The sequence below is a fragment of the Cyprinus carpio genome, chromosome B18 (assembly GCF_018340385.1).
Source record: "Cyprinus carpio isolate SPL01 chromosome B18, ASM1834038v1, whole genome shotgun sequence".
In the NCBI taxonomy this organism is placed as follows: Eukaryota; Metazoa; Chordata; class Actinopteri; order Cypriniformes; family Cyprinidae; genus Cyprinus; species Cyprinus carpio.
This window is the reverse complement of record NC_056614.1, coordinates 7,515,144-7,532,632: the sequence shown is the minus strand read 5'-3', so window position 1 is coordinate 7,532,632 and position 17,489 is coordinate 7,515,144.

The window sequence follows — 17,489 nt, the reverse complement described above, 5'->3', positions numbered from 1 at the left end:
GACAGCAGCAGGCTGACTGCTGTTTGAGTTACAGGTGAATCAAACTAAAGGGAAAATTACATATCTGCTTTAATACAACATGACTGTTCACCACAGGCAAAATATCATTTCAGCTGACTGTGCTGTTCTGAAGTAGCAAGGTTCAGACTAACTATTCATTTAACAGACACACCTTTTAATACATTCATATTGCATTACTTATGATTAGTGCATATAATAAATTAATCTGATACAATGCACGTGTTCTATGAATTAAATGCGGATTTTGGCTTAATTTTTAACCACTTCATTCCAACCACCTGTCATAAGAAGACCATTTTTTGTTATTCAGTTCCTGAGGATTCCCATTCTAATACTGTTCATTATGCTTGAATTGTGAATTTAGTTTATGTTAACTTTAAATATTCTTGTACACGTGCATGTCTATGATGCACTATACAGTGTAGAGACCTATTAATTATCTTGATAAAATATATAAATATATATACCCTGATTATTAGGATTTTAAAAATGTAAGGGTTTTCATCATTTAGCATTTTTAGCTATTTCTAGCAACATTTATATCCGTTAAATCCGATACAAAGTGAAATCTGCTAATGGTAATCTATAGGTCAAAAGACTGGGAACATTTCAAAGAAATTCATGTAATTCCTTGGAATACCATATACAATGGTAGTCCATGTGATAATCATCCAGTACTATATAAATATCAATGTATAATGGTCCCACCACAATATGTTTTTGTGAGGTATGATGCTGTTATTTTGTTGAGAACAGGGGCTTTATGTCCACAGAGGGGACTCTGAATGTCTACCACACTTTGGATGTTTACAGGAGAGAAATAGTTGGGTGTGATAAAGTTACAGGTTATATGTGGGGGTTTGTGTGTCATTGTGTGTCATGTTGCAGAAATCCATCTCTTTTCCTCTCGCAATACCCCTCGCTAATCATCTGTCTATTTTTCTCTCCATTCCAGTCATGCCGTGAGCTCTGCATGCATGTCTTTTGTGTGTCCATGAGGTCAACATTTCCACCAACAGATGCTTCCATCAAGGGTGTGATGTTATCAAAATAAAAGGCTCTAAATAGTTGGCAGTGGACTTGTGACACGTGTGTCTATTAGTCTTATTACCATCTGGATTTCTATATTCTGTTTAAGGGCACTGGAGATCCAGGCACTGTCAACCTGTTTACATGCCCAAATGACAAATAAAAACAAGTAAGGTTAGCTATGAATTAAGGGGAAGTTGTGGCCTAATGGTTAGAGAGTTTGACTCCTAATCCTAAGGTTGTGGGTTCAAGTCTCGGGTCGGCAATACCACAACTGAGGTGCCCTTGAGCGAGGCACCGAACCCCCAACTGCTCCCTGGGTGCCACAGCATAAATGGCTGACAACTGCTCCGGGTGTGTGTTCACTGCTGTGTGTGTGCACCTTGGATGGGTTACTGTAAATGCAGAGCACAAATTTCTGAGTATGGGTCACCATACTTGGCTGTATGTCACGTCACTTTCACTTTCTATGACACACATTTTCGTAGCTGCTAGTTTGCCAAGCTACAAAGCAAGGCATAATTGAAAGTACAGTGATTAAACTAAACTAAAGCTACTGTTTTGAAGTATGTAGATAACTATGCTACAAATAACAAAAAGTAGCAACACTAAGTTATATAGCCAGTGATATACATCATAACTTAAAATAAAACTGAGGATTTTTTGTTGTTGTTGTTTGAATTAATATGCTTAACAAGAAGCCTTTAAAAAAAAAATTATAATAATAATAATCATTATATTTGCAATCACGTCTGCCAAAATACCACAGTATTCTATGAATAAAATTGGGATGACTCAGTATCAGTAGATTGTTAAAATTGAGGTAGGTATTTGTAGCTACTGTCATCAAAAATAGAAATGAATCAAAATGACATATTCTGAAAGCTTCTTACTCTGTTTGTATGCAGATCTCTTTATTATACTAAAGTAACAAATAACAAAACAAACTGACAAAAGAGTTCTTCAACATTTCCCCTCTTGTTTAGAAAGAAATGATTACTGGTTTGGAGTGACACGAGGGTGAGTAAGCACTTCATGTGGCTGTGTTATGCATTGACATCAGAAATAGGTTGCCCTTTCAGGACCCTGATGGCATCGTTGAATCATTCATTTGCAGGGGCTGCATCAGTTTGGTCTGTACCCGCCTGCACCAGCCCCTCATTACAATTCAGACTGCTGTCAGTGATTCAAAACCTTGTTTATAATAATTAGGGATCAGAGAACACAAAGTTTTCAGCATTGAATGAATCTTTAACTGCAAAGATGTGGAATAAGTGCACGTATAGCCTATGTGTTCAACTTTTTCTCAGAAAAAAAAAAAGTCATAATCACATCCCATATTCGAATATGCTGATAGCCTCAAGGTCATAGGGATTAGTGTCAATGTTTCATTCTTAAAGTGTTTGTGTCTATCTTTCAAAGCATGCCGCTGGTGATAATGAATGACACATCGTTTGGATGAGCACAGACTTTGACTGATTGATAGGTCCCCGAGAATAAGAGAGAACTTCTTCGAATGTAAGTGTTTTGGCATACATTTAAGGAGGTCAAAGGATGAGTGAAGGATTACCAGCTCTAATGTTTCTCTTCCCATCAACTAGAGCAAAGGTCACACACACACACAAAGTTCACTTTATTTATTGATATGCTCAGATTGCTGCATGCTGCATGTTATGTGTGTGTGCTTTCACATAACAGTGTTTTTCTGACAACAGAAATTTTTGCAATGAAAAGTTACTGACCAATAAGATATAACTTTTGGGTCACAAGTCTGGACTCATCATTCAGCCTCAGGCAGCATACCCACCTCCTGATGCATATGGAATGCAAAAATGCAGAAGCTCTCTCAAAACAGCAGGCTCAAATCTGATTGGCTGGCTTTACTTGTTTCTGAGACTCAGGGTGTACAAGTTTAAATCAGTCCGGGGGAATTTTAGGCCTGAGGCTGATTGCATAAACTGTTTAGACTGGTCTTAAAAAGTTGCACCTATTTTTTTATTTCTTTAACACTGGTCATAATTTTTTTTTTAATTCAGTTATGAAAAGGTAGATTGTTCTTATTTGTATTGGAAAAATAAGACTGATTACCCCTTGGCAACTAGTTGGTCAAACTAGTTTTTAAGACACAGTCTTAACATGGTGGCTAAGTTTATGCAACTGGCCCCTGGTTTCACAAACAGAGTTTAGACTAAGCCAGGATTATGCTGTAGTTTAATTAGGACATTTAAGTAATTATTATAAATGTGCCTTGAAAAAAAGCATTACTGGTGTGCATCTTGAGACAAAACAAAGGCACTGATACATTTTAAGATCAGTCAGTGTGAGTTTCTTTCAGTTCAAATAGCACAGACTTACATTTTATTCTGGGACTAGGTTTAAGTCTTGTCTGTGAAACCGGGGTTAAAGTCACAATTAAACTGACTTTGCAACAGAGCTTTTGTTCTATATTGTGGCCTTAAAGGGTTAGTTCACCTTAAAATGAAAATTATGTCATTAATTACTCACCCTCATGTCGTTCCAAACCCGTAAGACCTCTATTCATCTTTGGAACACAAATTAAGATATTTTTGATGAAATCTGAGAGCTGATGTTCCCAGAACTGTAATGTTCCCAGGTACAGAAACGTAGTAAGGACATCGGTAAAATGATGTGAATTTTGTGAAGCTACGATAATACTTTTTGTGTGCAAAGAAAACAAAAATAACAATTTATTCAACAATTCTTTTCCCCTGAGTTACCGTCTTCCGGCATTTTGGAGAGTACCATGGCACATACGCGCGCTTTCTCCTGACCGTAAACAATGCTGATTGACTCTATAAATGAAAAGTTCTTTACCAGAATATGGAAAGTGGACTAGATTTTATGATAACATTCTAAAGTCTGGCTTTGCAAGAATCTAGGATGATTGTGTAAGGGCAGGTTTGGGTCAGGGATTAGCTGTCTGAGCCTATAATATTGATGGTGAGACTCTAGTAAGGACAGGTCTGGGGTCTGAGGTAGATGTCTCTTTCAGTTTGGATAGGATAGGGACAGTGAATTGTGTGAAAGAGTTGTTGGCTACATACTGGGTTATGTGATGTAACACTGTTGTACTATCTGTCTTGCCTGGGGACAGACATCACTGTCACATCATGTCTTTGCGTGCATTTGATTGCAGTCGAGTGCAGTTTGGAATACAGCAGAATCTGGGTTTTCTGTGATGTAACTGGATTTGCACTCACTAACCATGCAATTTATAAAAAGGAATTAAGCAAGGGGGCCAATAGAGGTAGCCAGTCCAGCTCCTTTAGCCTTTGGACAATCCCCTTTCAGAGACTGAGAGAGAGAACGCTTGGCAGTCGTGCCCAGGGAGGCTTTATCTTCTTCTGTTCCCTTTGGATGCCTGATTTAGTTGTTTGGTGTAAGTGTTCACCCTTCCAGACAACACTGCCATGTGATGCTGACACACCATAAGCTAGCTTAGCTTCTACAGCACATGCAGTTACTGTATCAACCAAAACTGCTTTATTGTTGTAGTCATTTTAATTTAACTACACTGTTTTCAATATGACAGATAAGAAAATCTAATAAATAACATTACTTTATTTTTCATAGTAATGTTTCTGTTTTAGTTTTAAGCTATGTTCAAGATTCAAATTACTTTACTGGCATGGTGAAATACTTTACACTGCCAAAGCATTGGTAACATTAACATAGTTAAGAGTCTGCATATGGTCAAGCCTATCTTCAGATAACATTCTTTTTTTTTTACTTGTTGAGCTGTTGCTTCTGTCTAGTGTTTTAGATATTGTTGTGTTTTTAAATTTTATTTGGTCTAGCTGGCATTTTATTTTGGGGTTTTGTTGGACATGTTTTGGAAGTCAACTCTAAAGATTGTGATTGTGGCCAAAGTTTGGCCATCAATGAGCATCTGTCAGCCAAGTTTTTGCCATGTGTTCCACACTAGTCTGGCCTCGTTGGTGGCTGTTTGGCCGATTAAGCATGTTGAACTTGCATCAGTCAATGTGTGAGAGATCACTCTGAATGGCTGTTTAGCTTAGCAAATCAGTTACCTGAGAATTTAATAATGACATGTTCATCTAGAATAAAGAAATGGAACACCAACTGATCAACATGATTCGAAATGTAAGCAAGCGTTGCTTTGTTTATGGTTTGTATATCTGCATTCAGTTTTGGTTTCTCTCAGTCCTGCAGACTTCAGCCCCAACCCTAATCAAACACTCCTGAACATGCTAATCAGTGTCTAAGGGTTATTAGAAAGCAACAGGCAATTGAGTTTTTGGCAAGGTTGGAACAAAACTCTGCAGTACTGTTAGCGACTTTAGCTACCGCTGGTATAGACTCTTACGCAGATGCAGAATGTATATGCTTGTTGGTCACTGGCCATTGGCTGTAGATTTTGTGTTCATGTGCAACTTTTTGGCCCAGATGCAATTAGGCAACTTGAGGCCAAGAACAGATTTCTATGATATGATATGATCTCACAGGGAAGACTATTCCAAAGCTTGGGCCCAGCCACAAAAAAATGGCCCAATCACCCTTTGATTTGTAGCAACACCGTGGCACATTGGTGCACAGCCGAACAATACCTTACATACAAAAATTAATGATTTTTAAAGCACCCCTGACTTTAACCAAAAGCCAGTGAAAGGATGTTAAAACAGGGGCGATATGGGCCCTCTTTTAGACCCAGTCAGAAGTCTTGAAGCTACATTCTGAAAAACTTGCCATCTTGATAACAAAGACTGCAGGAGACCAGACCACAGGCTGAAGAACAGCTGGCTGAAGAGGCTTCTCCCTGGTTTTAAAATTTTATGACTCTTATTTTTCAATTTTAATAATTAATGGGGGCAGTAATAATTCTGGTCTGCAGGCATTATTTGCAGATACTTATAGCATATTCTGCCAGCAGATTCTCTGTTAAATGTTTGGCCAATTTAGTGAATTCTTGGTAAGCCAATGGACCACAGTGGACCTCAAATCCACAGAGCAGGATGGGTTCTAGAATCCTTATAGTGTAAAAACTTGTGGTTTGTCTCACAGGTTCACAGCCTTGTCAAAGTTTCCTGTTTATACCAAGGTATGTGTATCCTTGAATGGGTTCCAAGGAAATTGTTTAATTCAAAGTTATGATGTTGTTCTTGGCAACTGTGTCTTTTTCAGAATCTCATTATTTTTTTCTCTTTTTGGTTTGAACTGTCAGAGCCCATGTCTGACTGAATGTGCAGTAAGTCTAGATGCTGCTGTAACTCTTTTGTTGTGGGTGACAGATCATCTGCAAACAGGAGACATTTGACTTCAGTGTCAAGTAGAGTAAGACTGGTCCAGAGCCCTCATTAGTTCATTGATGTTTATATTGAATAGCCTGGGACTCAATCCATGACTCTGAGGGAAGAAATCTGTCTGACTGTCACCAATTTAACACAAATTTGTTGTTTGTGTACATTGATTTGACGATATCATGGTTTTCCCCCAATGCCACAGTCAACTGAAGTAAAAGTTCTTCATGCCAAATTATGTCAAAAGATACAAAGCATGATAAGATTTTACTTGTTTTGGTTTATTTCCTTGTGAATTAGAGTATGTATTGTAGTATACACCATCTGATATGCAATATCTTGGCATTTACTCGAAACATATTTGTGAGCGAGAACGTGGAGGAATCTGCTGTTTAAGCAAAACACAATAATATGAAAAAAGTTTACTTTGGTTACTGTTTACACATAGGCTATACCAAAGTCATTGCTGGGGTCAGATTTGTCTCTGCTATTATAAATTGGGATAATGAAGCCCTGGTTCCAGATGTCGGGAAATACGCCTGCAAGTTTTAGAATTGCCAATGTAAAAATGTAGCTTCTGTATTTGATAATTTCATTTAGGATGCTGCCATCACCACATGCTTCTTGGGATTTCAGGGTTAATATTTGTCTCGTAATTTAGGCAGTTTAGCTGGAAAATCTGGGTTCTAGTAGTCTTTGACTGGTTACTCCAAAAGATGTAGTTTGTTGTTTAAGGCTTTTTGTAGGCTACATTACTTAAAAAAAGTGGCCTACCCAGACATCTCCATTCTTCATAATATTTCAAACAAAAAAACCTCCTGGCATATACTACCAAATTGTGAATGCTAAAAAATGATATGCTAGTATGTCTTCAGCAGATGTATGAATATCAGCAGAGAAGATAATTTACCTAGTTTTACAAAAACAAAAACAAACAAACAAATAAACAAAAAAAACTTCAAAAATTAGCTAAACAGTTTTTATTGTTAAGCAAATAGGGAATTTGATTTATGGAATCACTCATGAGGCCATTTTGATGAATTTAAAGGATTTTAGATCCTTTTTAAGGCTATAAAGACAAACAAAGAGAAATTGTGGAAGAGTTTAAAGTTTAGTGATTATTGTCAAAGTAGTATGACAGTTGCTTCCTCACAGGATGAGGACTGATGAAACATCTTCATGCGTAGATAAAGGACACAAGTTGCTCTGAGAAGAGAGGAATACCTCTGAACATGGGCCTCTATAGCCTTTTGTCAGCACAAACATCTAGATAATCATTACCTCCTCATATAATAACGGCTTTAACTGTTTGCAGAGTGCAACTTGTGCACCAGCACATCCAAATGTGTGTGTGTATGAGACAGATCACATTATTAGCCTTAAAGTCTGTAAGAGATATAAATGAAATGTTTTGTGTGTTGTTTTTGTACAGAAATACTGTTTGAGCTTCAAGAGCAGCCTCTCTATTTTAGCTTGAAACCTCTACGTAAGTGTGTGTCTTCATGTAAATGTGGGTGATGCTTGCAGCATTGCTGTGGTAACCGCACCAAAGTGCCTGTTGGTGGGCCGGTTACATAATTTTCTCTTTATCACTGGCAGGACAGCATTGCTCTTTTACCGAGCTTCCATGGTCTGTCCTTCATCTTTTAGACCCATTTTACTGCCAATACAATCAGATACACACTACAGGGAAACAAACTCACATAATACTGATTACTGAGAGTGGTTTGCTGGCTGGGGACTTGAATGAATATTGCTCATCTGTTTCTGAAACCAAGTTTTCTCTCTCTCTCTCTCTCTCTCTCTCTCTCTCTCTCTCTCTCTCTCAGAAATTTTGTATTTTTAGTATCTCACTTGTTTCTTCTAGACAGCAATGAGATCAAATGGACAGAAAATTGAGTCTTTTGTTGAGGTCTTTGGCTTCTTAGACATTTTTCCTGAGAAAAAAGGCCCCAGTAATCACATATGTCTCTCTTAGAGTTTGAAAAGACATCTCAATGTCTCAAACTGTGCTCAGAGATGCCGAAATACAAAGGTCTGCCATCAACAGTCAGAGATCTTAATATGAAGTCAAACCTTTCTCCTCCAAATTAGTCCAAGACCAAATTATCTAAACACATTCATTTTATAGCTGTTTACTCTTACTTATAATCAGACATATACTATATATCATGCTATGAGAAAGAACAGCTTAGGAATAAGAAAAATGTCCTCTGGGAAAACTTAATTGGTAATCTTATTTTAGTTTAACCTAGTCTATTCTTAACATGCGCATTAGTTATCCATGAACAAAACTTTCAATTTAGCTAATGCGTAACAATGCCTTAGGTGCTTTCAGAATGGTACAGACTGGAATGAACCCAGTGGGCTGTGCAGTAAACACTGCTGTCACGTATGTCTGCCATCCATTAAAGAATGTTTTACTACCCTGAACAATATGTGACTGGGTCATAACCTGGTATTTAGAGCCATCTATAGAGTGCCTGGTGTGTGTCAATATGTTGTATGGATTTGGATTCTTTACACCACATTACCCAGGACAGATGGGAGCAAGCAAGTTAGTAATAGATTAAACCAATAAGCAACGTGTAGAAATGGGCCTAGAAAAGTGGGTTCTGTTCTGTCTTGCTTTTGTAATGGTCTTTTATGCTTTAATGCAAAACAAAGCTGATAGACCAAAGCTTAAATGCATGCACATGTGTTCACAGTAATTTTGGTTGGGATGAGCAGTTTGAATCTTGTGAATTTGGCAAGTATTTACTATATTTTTGGTTTATGGAAAGTTTTTAAACATTTGTGACCCTGTCTGTGAAATCCAGGCCTAAGTCTCAAAATCTAATTATGAGATAACAATTGATTTCAACCATTATTTTACTATGATTTCAATCTTTGACATGGCCTCACTCAGTCAATATTAAAGATATAAAGGTTATATTTTCACAGAATGTTCTACATCTTTATAAAGGCTGCTTTTATGTAGAAAACAGTAAATAACAAAAAATGACTTTAGCTGGGTTTTCACAGGCAGGGTCCCATTTAGGTCTACGGCTAGGTTATGGTCAGGGTTACTTTAGTTTCATGTAGTCTATGTGTAAGATTACATTTCAAACACTGTGAACTGTTCCAAATCCACAACTGGGCTTTACAAAACAAATCCATTTCCATGCTCTCTACTCCAAACTGTTCCAGTTAAAATGAATTGTGTGTTTTTTTTTCTTCTAACAGTTCAAAGTTTTTAAGAACTACTGGATATGGCCCCCATTGATCAATGAAGTTCAGCACTAGATGACTGGCCTTTGCTGATTCTGCTTGCTCAATTTCAATAGTTTGTTTCAGTGTCCATTGTAAGTCGGTCCTGCAGTGTGCTATCAGAGCTTGAAAGCCTCCACCTCCCGAGCTCCACCTGTCTAGATCTGCTCCGGGAGTTATGTACACCTATTCTGTCAGGCTTGTGTCAGGGTCTGCAAGGAATGAGTTAAACAGTCTATTGAACACAATAACACATAAGGAGAGGTGGATGGGAGAGTCCCACTGAGGATGACTAGAACATGACTAACAGACAGGAAGTCTCTGATAGGACAGGTTGGAATGCTGGAACACACAATAAAACAGACACACACACACTTGTTCTGCAGCGGCAGCAACCGCAGATGTAGTCTGAGATACAATTGATATATGTATATTCCTTTCAAATACAAGTATCTTCCTTTATTAACCAAATTGAACCCAGTGCCAACATCACGGAAGTATAAAGAACAGAAGGCCTGTTCTCAATTACTCTACTCAACTTTTCGTTTTGGCTTGTTTCACTGCTGCCGTACTCTAAATCCATTACATTTACCATATGTTACTGAGTACATCCCAGATGCTGCAGTTTCACTTGTATTTAACCTGTAGAAGTTCTCTTATGCCATGTGTCTACTCCAGTCTTTTCAAGTATATGTTAAACTTAAACATGTTGTCACTGGTGGAACAAACTTCCAGCTGTATGAACAGGTGACTCACAAGTCTGATGAAACCTCAAGCTATGGCTCTTCACGAGGACTTGCCTTATATGAATCATATCTGCACTTATTGTCATGACTAGGTTACACTACATGACTTAAGCCCCGACTTGTAGTTAGGGTGAGCCATTTGGCCCAAGTCAAATTCACTCATCTCAACTCCAGTTCTCATTCACAATCATGTTGACTCACATACGACTGTATGCAAATGCGCTTGACTTGTTTTTTCATGACTCACAACATAAAGTCGCAGCAACAACTAGTACCAAGTTCAGAAAAGACCATATGTGCAAAACTCTCTAACATGCATGTTAATATCAGGAATAAATGGTCTCCAATGACCACATGTAATGATTATGCAAAAGGCCTTGATTTAGTAGTGATTTAATCTAGTAGTGTTTTCTTGGTGTTTCCGTTTGGCAATTCAGTTTGGCATGTATTGCATAATCTCAACTACCTGCTGAGAGTACCTATCCCGGTAATTGCCATTTACGTCATATGTGCAATAAATAGTAAAAGAGTACTTAGACAGGAAAGTGTAAAAGAAAGGAAGCTTCATACACTGGAACAACTGAACTTTGACCAGCTTTGGAAATGCAGGCTGTCTTGGAGTGAGCTGAGATTTCACAGCAGGGGTCTGAATATGTGTGTGTCAGTCACATACACCTGCTGTGTTTGGCTGTTTTCTCAGTTTCAGCCTTTTGGGGTTCAGAAACCTCAAAAAATGATTACAGTGCATTTCGCTCTCTCTTGCTTTTTCGTTTTTGTGACTTTATGACACTGCTGTGTTTTCCTGGAGGTCCTGCTGGATGTTCTCATACACATAACAAACAGGTTCAGTGGGTCATTTGCCTTGTTTTGTTTTCTTCTTTTTTCATTTTACTTCATATGGCTTTTGCTCTTTGACTGTAGTTATAGAAACATACTAGTGTTGCAGTTCACATGTTCTTGTGAGACTGCAGTGTTTGTTAAGATGTTTCCCTAGAACCATTGACTAGGTCACATAGTATACCTACTGATTGATATGTTGACACAATGCTGTCACTCTCAACCCCTCTGTAATCTTGTACTCCACCTCGTCCTTGTCAGTCCAGTTTTACAAGGGAAATTTTGCTGTAGTGACGTCTATCCACACACCACCAAAACATCATTCTGGTAACTGGTAACATTTTAACCTTAATGTTTTGTAGGTGTCTGTAATAACTGATTCATGTTTATATGTTATAAAATGTTTAAATGACGCTAGTAGAAAGTTGAGTTGTTAAGAGAGTTGTTAAGTATAGGTGGGGTAGGATTAAAGGATCTTGAATATGGTCACGCAGAATAAGGAATTAATATGTGCTTGATAAGTATTAATAAACTACCAAGCTATACTACTTAAAGGGGTCATATGATGCTGCTAAAAAGAACATTATTTTGTGTATTTGGTGTAATGAAATGTGTTTATGCGGTTTAAAGTTCAAAAAACACATTATTTCCCACATACTGTACATTATTGTTTCTCCTCTATGCCCCGCCTTCTGAAACGTGTCGATTTTAACAAAGTTCATCGGTCTGAAAAGCGAAGTCTGCTGTGATTGGCCAGCTATCCAGTGCGTTGTGATTGGCTGAATGTCTCTGGCGTGTGATGGAAAATTACAACCCTTAACATATTGTGATGCCCTGTCCGGCCAGAGCGATGAGACATACACATTAAAACCCATTATAAATGTGATATAAACATGATTTCTAGTCGTTTCCTCATTTGGAAGGCCAAAGAAAGTAGTTTCGCTTTCTCAACAAAACAGCGTCACACACCGCGGACTTGAGTGAGTGAAGGGTGGAGGCCTAGAGTGAGCCGTGGCCTAGAGTGAGCAGAGGCGGGATTCTACGAAGGAGCATTCGGCGGGCTTGCAGCAACCACATGTGACGACCCAGGGCAGCCGATCCTGCGATCCACAGTGCAAAGTTGATGTATTTCCTCAGCGACCAGCACGGATCAGCTCCAGGCATGACGAAGCAGATATCGTCCTCATTTGGAAGGCCAAACAAAGTAGTTTTCGCTTTCACAACAAAACACACAGCATCTATACGACATGGCGGCGGCAACAACAATACTACAACAAGAATAAAAGGTACACCTTCTTTCTTTACGTGAACATCTGGGCGGCGTTATGCAAATCTTCCCACATAGTGACGTAGAGATGTGGGGGCGTGTTAGAATGAGCCGTTTTGGGGGGGGTGAATAACTGTTAACTTTTATAAAGAATGTCTCTTTGGATTTGAGACTTTAGTCTTTGCAACTATACAGATCTTCCTTATGCACCAAGAGCTTGTAACACTCCAAAGAGAAAGGAAAAATGTAAATAGCATCATATGACACCTTTAATAGTGAGAATTGGTCCCTTAACTAAGGTGTTACCATTTGTTGTGACTGTTCCTCTGAATATAGATATAAAACAGGAATAGCTAATAAATAACAGCATGATAATGTATATTACTTTATTTTAGTAACTTTATAGCAACTTCATATAAATACATCTGATAATAACTAAGATGTTTCAGAATTCTTTAACACAACCTTAATTTGTAACTATTTTACATTTTGGTGAATTGGTGAGTAATTTGTATACATTTTTACAATCTCATTGTTAATAAATGATCTGCTTATGCCATATTGATGGTTATTTTGGGATGGCTCTTCATGTTTCTTTTTTTTTTTTTTTTCTCATGAGACTGGGTTGGATTTCTATGAAAAACCTTGGGGGAATACAGCTTAGACCAGCAATTTCCATGGTAGGTCAGGTTTGTTAGGTGCTGGTTTAACTAGTGAACCAGCTAAGCTGTTCATACAGCAAAAATTAGTCGGTGAAGGCAGTCAAGCAAGAAAGTCTTGCTGCAGCCAAGAAGCCTGCTGAAATGTCATGTACTGGCAAAATGTGAATGCCATTGTTTCCTTCTCCACCTTGATTAATGAAAGATACAATTGTGTGGGACAGTGAATTACCTCTTCTGATTCGAACATGACTAAGTTACAACAATCCTGATTACTACGCTAGATTACACAATAACATCTGCTCCTGACATAAAGTGTGTCTCTCTCTCTCTTGCTCTCGGCTATGGGGCCTGTGCCATTTCTGTCATAAATGAACTGATCAATAATGGGTAAACAGGACATGGAACGTAATCTATTTTTAGCTGCTCATGAACTGAATTCATCCTGCTCTGGTCACATACATCAGCTGTGCTACAGAAACCTGAACCCATGTAAGTGAAGTGAAGTGACATGACATACAACCAAGTATGGTGACCCATACTCAGAATTTTATGCTCTGCATTTAACCCATCCAAAGTGCACACACACAGCAGTGAACACACACACACCGTGAACACACACCCGGAGCAGTGGGCACTCGAACCCACAACCTTAGGGTTAGGAGTCAAACTCTCTAACCACTAGGCCACGACTTCCCTGTGGGAAGGATACTAGTTACAGGTACACGATACTAGTCTTAACCTCAGACGTCACGCCAACGGACCATTGGCTAAACGTCTGATGCTTATGGGACACAAAAGTGGAAACACTTCAGGAGTGTCGAAGTCGTCATCGGATTGGTTGAATTCTACAGGATTTCCGCGAGACGTGTGTGTTGCATTCTTTAACGTTCCACCTGAAAAACAATGATACCATGGCGCCAAACCCCCCTCACGAAAGAAGAAACCTGCCGTGTTTACAACTGTGACGACGAGCGCTTAACAGGATCAACTAAACGCTGGATTTTCAAAAGTATGTGAAATATTTAAAGTTCTCGGCATAGAATCTTTAAAATATGTCCGAGAGTTTTACACACTGGTCTGTTATTGTGGCGACATTTCCACTCCCCGAAACGTTACACTGAACGAAACGAACTGTGATTGGTTGTTTGACATGTCGGTCAAACGGCCTCATGGGCGGGCCTTGGCCAAAGAAAATTCTGAAGGTCTGGCTATGCGAGACTAGCAAGATACTAACCTCTCAATAGTGGGTTGAAATGGTCATAAATATATCTTACCGGCCGTGAAACTGTATTTTCATTATCCTTCAAATGTTTGGTGTCAGTGGGATAAGGCTGCATTTATTTGATTAAAAACCCAGTAGAAACAGTAATATAGTGAAATATTGGTACAAATGAAAATAACTGTTTTATATTAAAGTATGTTTTAAATTGTAATATATTGCTGTGGAGGCTAAGCTGAATCTTCAGCAGCCGTTACTCCAGTCTTAAGTGTCACATGGTCTTTCAGAAATCATTCTAATATGCTGATATGGTGCTCAGTATTGAAAACCGTTTAATTATTTATTTTTTAATTGTTTGATATTTTTGTGATAATTTCTTTCATAGAACAAATGATTCTTTGTTGCAGAAAGTTCAAAAGAACAGTATTTATTTGAAATATATATATAAAAATGTTAATTTATGTATTTTTGTGGAAAAAGTCTGATTAATTTAATTCATCACTGCTAAATATTAATCTCTTAAATATTACTTACCCCATGGCATATTAATAACATATTAATAACATATCAATATTAATAACACATGACAGAATAATAACAATATCTGTTTTCCCTTTTAAATTTGCATAAAAATTATTCTCATCTTTGCTCACTGTTTAAATTTTTCACTTAGACATTTTGAATGACTTTTTTTGTCAAAGCAGTTTTTCCCTGTATTTAATGCCGAATTTGTATTTTTGAACCCATGTATGTAATGTATGAGTGCAAGTGGAATCAAATACAATTGTTTTACTATGCGTTTAACATGGCTGTGTCATTCCAGATGACCTGGGGTTGATGGTTTCATATGTGATGTAACAGTATATGTCCGATACATCAGACATTGTTCTGGCTCTCATATGAAAGTGCTTATGTAATAACCTAGAATAAAATTTCTCCTTATTCACACAGATTGTAATCATTCAAAGAAATGAGCAGGATTGGGCTGTTAGGTGACCTCTATCAGAGGTTGTTTTCAGTAACAACACTCTTTGAAAAAGTTGCATAACTCTTGTTAATCATCACTAAACTGTAGACTTCTGGGTGTGATGGCGTCATTTGAAGCACACTTCTAGGAAACTTTGAAGGCTGTTGCGCTATTGTTTGAGCTGACTGATGGTTTTATATTGTTGTACTGCATGACGTCCAAAATGGTATTATGGGCATAATAACCTTCTGATTTTGCAATAAACACACATTGTTACCTGTAAGAATGGATGACGCTTGTTGGCAAGAATATTGCAAATCTCTGGTCACAAAAGAGTGCAGCAAGACTTTTTTTCTTTTTACATCAAAGGTTGCTGTTTGGTTATGTGGCCTATTTTAAAATCTCATGTGATCGCTTTTGTAGACTTTGGATGTATGACAGTAGGCAAAAAAGTGAGGCAGAGAATGGCCGCAGGAACACTGGAAAAGTGCTGTAAGCTATGAGGTCTTGAAAAGATCACAAGCCAGTTTAGATGTTTTATTTGGAATCACCACACTGATTATTAAAACAGCCAAGTAAAACGAGAATGGACGCATGGACGGAATGTGTCTGGCTTCTGAGAAGAAGCTTGGAAGAGTGTCTGTTTCGTCCAAGTAGAAGGCCAAGTAGGCCGTCGATAACAAGATACAGTCTAATGGGGTTAGTGGTAGTCACACTGTGAAATTCAAAGAATGGACAGTCAGTTCTGGAAATGGAAAAATGCAGAATTTCCATCAACACTGTTTTAACAGCCCTGGTGAATTTGAGAAGGAGTGTACCCTGAAGTTAGTTCTTCATTGTTATACAGATTTCAGTTAAAGTAAGGGCCTGGGCAGACATAGGTTTAAACAAACACATGATGTGCTGGCAGAAAAGATGACAAGTTTAACACAAGACATACAGGGTACAGAATATTCATGGAGGTTCAAACATAGCTTACACAACATCACCTCACCCCAGCAAAAAGGCTGAAAATGCATTTCATACATTTCCTTAAGGAGTAATACACTGTCAGTGTCAGTGCATGCACTCTATTCTACATCTAGGCATAGAACTTCTTTCATCTCTTAGTTGGTGTTTGTGCTTATACATATTTAACTTGAGTTTTTTTGTGGTTGTTGTTGTTGTTGTTGTTTCAAACTTCTGATGTTCTGGATTCTTTAAAATTCCAATATGTTCTAAAACAGAGAATAAAAAGTCTGGTAGAATTCAAAAATATTTTCTTTGTGCTCTGGCTTTAAAACCACTGTGGTTTTAATTAGAACTTTTGTATTTGGTAATGTTTTCTGTTTAGCAGCTTCTGGTTGACCTTATAAGTCTTCTGTATCAAATTTAATACACAAATTTCTATGTTATCTAAATGATCAACATGATCAACACACACACACAAAAAAACACACACAAACATGCACACAATTTTATACACGCCTTTAGTTGTCTGAATGATAGTTTATACTTTTAAATTATACTTTGAGTATAAATGTCCACCCACAGGTTTTGGTATACATGTCTTTTGTCATATCTATATTGATTTTTAAATTAATTGATATGATATGATATGATATGATATGATATGATATGATATGATATGATATGATATGATATGATATATTACAGTATGTTAGGAATATATATATATATATATATATATATATATATATATATATATATATATATATATATATATATATATATATATATATATATATATATATATATATATGAAAACTAACTTAACTGAAGCTACTTTTCAGGTTTACTTGATCATTGGTACATAATTATTTTAGAAAAATCAAGTTAAAATGTTAGTGTCAACCTCCATTTTCTCCTACAATATAAGCCATAAAAGCATGATGTATCAAAATATGAAACTCAGTCAGATTTTCCAGTCTATTTTTTCATGTCATGTTGATAAAATATTGTAATAATAAATACAGCTTTAAATAAAGGCATGAACTGAATAGGAATAAAAAAAATTGAAGGAAAAGCATAAGAGCTCACTGTTCCCTCACTGTCCTTCTAGAGACCGAAACACTGCACAATCAGACAGAGGATGATGACACCAGCTGAGAAATCAGAGAGTCAGTGATGTTGTGTCTCAGTGTGAAACCCGGGACACTAGACAGTTTCCGTGTGTGCAAAAGTCATGGAGCTTAAAGATCAGAGGCAGAAAC